The following is a 6000-nucleotide window of genomic DNA, read 5'->3' as shown; positions in this document are numbered from 1 at the left end:
CAGTAGGCAGCACACCTACCAGTGAATCAGCTGTATCATTCACAATGACAAATTGTTTTCCTGGAACCGAGGCTTTGTCCATTACTCCTATACACATTCTCTACTCTTTTCTAGTCACTCTAGCATCATTTTGCATAATTGAGCACTTCTTGTCTCACCATGAACTCTTGTTACCAGTAATTTTTCTGGCAATAGTCCGTCAGGAGTATATTCCCCCACATCCTTCAACATCACAGACTGAGAGAATCCTGTGTCCCTTAATATTATAACCTCTTTACTTGCTACTCTAACATGAATAAACTTTACCTTTTCAGGTATATTTTTAAAGCAGATCTGGCATTTCTTCCTTAACCAACCTCTGATCAGCTTGTGCACTCTGATGCAGCTTTCTAGCTCCCACTGTTACCACTCCAACAACACTTCCAGGGTTATCCTGCTTTCCCACGCCTGGCTTTCCTGTGCTTTTCCTAGCCCACCAACACTGTGATTTCATGTGATCTACTTTATTGCAATAAAATCACTGGAGCTTTTACCTTCTTCGTCCCCTTCTGGGGTTTCCTTTTTACGCTGTGATAAGGTCTCCTTATGATCTTCACTGAGATCTATCTTACCCTTTCCACAGGAGGATTTCTCATTTCCCCAGCTTCTATCCCTCATGGATTGAAATTGATGCAGGAAGTCAGACCGTGATTTATGGACCAACTCATAATCATCAGCCACTTCAATTGCTAAGCTTGCCATTTTTAACTCTCTGCTCTGCCAAATGAATGTGCACTATGTCAGGCAGTGAATTTTTAAACTCCTCCAAAATAATTGTCTCTCTAAGGGTATTGTAAGTTTGTTCTATTTTTAAAGCTCTTATCCACCTACCAAAATTACTTTGTTTAATTCTTTCAAACTCAATATAAGTTTGACCAGGGTCCCTCCTTAGATTCTTTAAACATCTATAGGCTTTCTGGTACCAATTCATCTGCGCTTAAGATTGATTCTTTTCCCTACTCATACTCCCCAGATACCTGCTCTGATAGCGATGTGAATTCCTCACTAGCTCAACCCACAAGTTTGGTTTGGATCAACAAAACCCACACACTGACTGGCCATTGCATTTGTTTAGATTCTTTTTCAAATGAAATGACAAGGGCTTCCACATTCTTCTCATTAAATTTAGGCCTTGTTTGAACATACTTAAACAGTTTCTCACTAGGCTTCTGACTACCAGGGGCTTGCTCATCCTCACTCTCTTCCTCACTAAACCTACCTTCAGCCTGCATCTCCATCCTTTTGTGCTGACTTCCCTTTTTAAGTGTCAATTTCTAAAGTTCAATCTCTTTGCTTTTTCTTTCTCTTCTGCTAGAGTTCTTCATTATCTTTCTTTCTCTGTGGCTAAAGCCCTTAATGTGTTTGCTTTTTCTCTCTCTTCTGATTTTAATTGTAATTCAAACTGTTTCATTTCTGCTGCCCTTTCCTTATCTCTCCCCTCTAACTCAAGCTGCTTCATTTACAATCGAATTCTTGCCATCTCTACAGATCCTGATAGTGTTTCCAGCAAATTTGAATACTGAGCTACTGCTGAATTCATCTCATCTTTCCTCACATTAGGAGGTAAATTCAACCCTAGCTTGTCTATTAATTCCTGCAGTTTGGTCTTATCTGCCTTTTGCAAAACCCCCGAGGTCACTTCTTCCACCTCCAGGACCTCCTTGGTGATTGAAAGACCCATTGCCATCTGAACACGGTTTAAACCAACCAAATCAACACCCGAAATAAAAGACACTAGCAACTACCACTCGCTGTTTAAATCCTGCAAAAAGCCCCCAGTCTGTCATGGACTAGGTCTGACTGTAACTTTGCTATTTGTTTAATGAGGTGTACAGTGGATATTCCTGGAGTACATCAGCTTGGTCAACTGCCAGGTTTTAAACAAACAAAATTTATTTGCAAAATTATAAAATGAAATACAAGGAACAGAAAACAGAATACCCGATAACTTATCCTATCCAAACCCTACCTAATGATGCTGTTCTGAAAATTCTTGCAACAATCCCAGTACACAGATCCCTAAGCACAAACAGCAAACAATGGCACAGGCAGCATACAGTTCAAAATCAGAAGGGCAGAAGGACAGAGAGAAGGCTTCCAGTTTCCCCCATGACTCTACTCCCTCCCGTACTGAACTGAACAGCTAGAGAGCTGGCCATGTCCCCTTGACAAGACCAAGTTTTCAAAAGGTCTTTCAAGCTTTTGATCTGAAGCAGTATTTGTTTGGGGAAACAACAAGGCCCCAGTGAACCATTCAAAGTTCAGGCACGATGGAGCCTGGCCAATCATCCCCTCTCTAAAAAACAACTCAAGGGCAAACTAACTTGTACCAGACCATTACTGTGACAATTGTTGGGGGCTTATAATCCAATCCAATCAAAGTGATCACCCCTTTCTTATTTTTAGTTCATCCATATAGCTAGACAATCACCCAGGAATATTCTAAGTACAAGTTGAATTCCCTAATCAAAAACATCATTCCCTCACCTCTCTTGTGCACCTTTTTATCCTTCTGATAGCATCAACATGCCAAGCATTAAGCTGCCAGTCATCATCCTCCCTCAGCCAAATTTCTGCAAAGGGTATGATATCCCAGTCCCATGTTCCTATCCATACCCTACGTACATCTGCCTTACCTGTCAGTCCTCTTGCGTTGAAATAAATGTGTTTAATTCATTGTTTTTCCTCATAGCCCGCCATGCTCTTGCCTGCCTTGTTTATTGAACTTTCTCCCTTTATCTTCTGTATCAGTTCTCAACCTTTTCTCTTTTCTCATTGTTGCTCCCATCCCTGACCCCCATCAAGGTTTAAGAAAATGCAGTCAGAGAGGAGAAGGGTATTATTAAGCAGGAGAGGGGTCAGAAGGGATTTACCAGGATGTGGCCAGGTATGGAAGGTTTGAGTAATAAAGAAAGGCTGAAATGTTTTTTCACTGGAGCGTAGGAGGTTGAGAGGTGACCTGATAGAGGTTTATAAAATAATGAGAGGTATAGATAGAGTTGATGGTAGTTGTCTTTTCCCTAAGATGGGGAATTTCAAGACTAGGGGGACATTTTTAAGGAGAAAGTGAGGACTGCAGATGCTGGAGATCAGAGCTGAAAATGTGTTGCTGGAAAAGCGCAGCAGGTCAGGCAGCATTCAAGGAGCAGGAGAGTCGATGTTTCGGGCAATTTTTAAGGTGAGCAGTGAGAAGAGAGAGATTTGAACAAGATATGAGGCAATATTTTTACACCAAGAGTAGTTTGTGTGTGGACTTCCTGAGAAATGATGGATGTGGGTACAATTACAGCATTTAAAAGATATTTTGATGGATACGTGAATAGGAAAGGTTTGGAGGGATATGAGCCAAGACCAGGCAGGTGAGACTAACTTAGTTTGGGATTATGTTCAGCATGGACTGGTTAAACCAAAGTGTTTCCATGCTGTATGAGTCTATGACTCTGACCAATCAGAAAGAGGCTGGCAAGAAGTCAGGAAAGCTCCAGAGTGCATTGCGATCCGGAACAGATTAGTGTTGGATCTCCACATTTATTTCTGGAGAAGGTGGGACATACAAGTGTTCTGGTTTTCTGAAGGTATTGCTGAATGTGATGGTGGGATTTAAAACTAATTTTGCAGGGGTCTGGGATACTAAATGGAGGTTCAGTAAAGGTTGATGTACTGAAAAGTATTGAAGAACCCACCATTGCAATGCAGAAATTCGTGCAAATATATTCAAGTTAGTGCAGAATGGAGTGTGGCAAAGATGGATGGCATTTTTTAATGCAAGGAGTCTTGTGAGTAAGGCAGAGGAGTTGTGCGTGTTTATTAATGTATGAGGATCTAATATCATTGCTATCACAGAGATGGTTGTGGTTGAGGAAAGAACATGATTGTCAGCACAATATTCTGGGTTATAGAATCTTCAGGTGAGATAGGGGAGATGGGTGAGGGTGTAAAAGAGCTGGTGTCACCACATTGATCAGGGAGTCAGTTACTCCAGTAAGCAGGAATAATATCTTAAAAACAAACACAAACAATGCTGCAGAACACAGAAGGTCTGGCAGAATCAATAGAGAGATAAACAGAGTTAATTAGTTGAGTCCAGTACAAGGCTTCTTCAGAGTTGAAAGTTGTAGGAAAATGGGCCTTTATACTTTTGTCAGAGACAGAGGAGGGTGTAGGGGCCAGAGGACCAGTGCAAAAGACAGGGAGCAGCAGCAGCAAGAGAGAACAGCTCCTTCGGGTGATTGATGGCGGTTGCAGCTGCCATGGTGATCGGTCTTCCTGTGGTTTTTTTGTTTCTGCATGGGAGTCGGTTGGGGCAGGGCCCCATGCAGTCCCAGATCCTTGGCTGGCTCTGGCTCTAGCACTGAGGTCACAGATGAGGCCTGAGCCAGGATCCCGATGACTGGTGGCAGCTTCGCAGGGAGAGCAGTAGGTAGGAGATCAGGCCCATGGCTCCAGCTCAGACATAGAGGCTTGTGGGAGACATGGCAATGGCAGGGGTGGGTCCATAATTAAGAACTCAGAGCCCAATGTCAAGACCCTGGAGCCCGTTACAAAGACCCTGGCTGATGTTAAGCAGTGAATGGAGGAGGAGCGGAGGGTATCAAGAAGAAGAGGGAAAGATGAACTCAAAAGCAGTAAAATTTTGCATTAAACTCAGTCTTTCAAGATGACGCTGAATGTGGTGACACATTGCATTTTGCACAAGAGAATACACTTTTTGTTGTATTTTTATATGCAATCATCACTCTTCCAAACCCACTGGTGTTTGTGATTCAGCCAAAAGATCATGCACCTAGCAAAGCTTCGAATGATCCAGCCAGATGGCTAAGCTGACCAGTAAATAACATTTGAAAGCAATGGAAGTTTTTCAGTAATTAGCTCTGGATCTCACACTGAGAGAGCCCTATCTAATCATACAATTCAGAATATTGCTTTACCCTATCAATAACCTACTCCAATGCAGATGAAGACTTTTTGAATATTAATGTGCTGCACTTTCAATTGGTGACTTGCTGATAGTCAGAGGCAACAGTGTAGGAACCATACTATTTAATAGTTACTTAACTTTTCCAACTATAGAACTATTACACCTCACTTTAGTAAGCATAGTTATAATTTAGGCGATAACATTTCATGATGGAATGCTAAGAAAGCAATACAGATTTACTTCTCTCTTATAATCTTCTAACTTTAAACATTTGGTTAGAGGTGAGACTGCCAGATCAATGGACAAGCAATCATGTTTTTCCCAAATCCATGTACATTTCATCTTATATAGGGATTACAAAACTGCAGCCACACATTCAAAACTAATTAAAATTTCATTACGGAAAATGAACTCGGGTAGCAGGGGATGACAATTATATTTCTAATATGGGAGAAGACCCGTTCATTTTTAGAAGAAATCTTAGATAGCTTTTCTTTGGCTGAAGTTAACTTGGTTTGGATTCACTTGGAAGCTATTCCTTTTAAAACCAGCGCTTTGCCCAAACCCTGAGGACAGGGAATGAATGCCCTTTGATCGTAACTGTTCTGAAAACAAATCATTTAACTCAATAGAAATGTTTAGTGTGGAAATTGAATGATTAGCTAAGTAGAGTTACACCTGTTATGAAACACAGTAAGAGGCTGACTTCTGACTCAACAAGAATAATCCATTCATGAGAAGTTGAAGGACTTTTGGCCAAAAGGAGTGTCCACATTTTACTTCCAATTCTTGTGCAAGTGGAAGAATAGTTCATTGATGTCTGAAAATGGACCGAAGGCATTTATTTCGGTTCTTACTGAATGACAATCGGCCAAACCCTCCACAGGATGCGGTGAGTATTTCAACAAAACAAAACAGTAAAAATCCATGTAAGACAATTTGAGATACTGTTGATTTGTAGATTTTGGTCGTTGTGAATTGTAGACTCTCTGTGGACATCTGGCTGTTTCTAACCTGACAGACATTGCTGCTAAATAGAGAAC

The sequence above is a fragment of the Hemiscyllium ocellatum genome, chromosome 11 (assembly GCF_020745735.1).
Source record: "Hemiscyllium ocellatum isolate sHemOce1 chromosome 11, sHemOce1.pat.X.cur, whole genome shotgun sequence".
NCBI classification, from domain to species: domain Eukaryota; kingdom Metazoa; phylum Chordata; class Chondrichthyes; order Orectolobiformes; family Hemiscylliidae; genus Hemiscyllium; species Hemiscyllium ocellatum.
Note: the sequence above shows the minus strand (reverse complement) of the source record.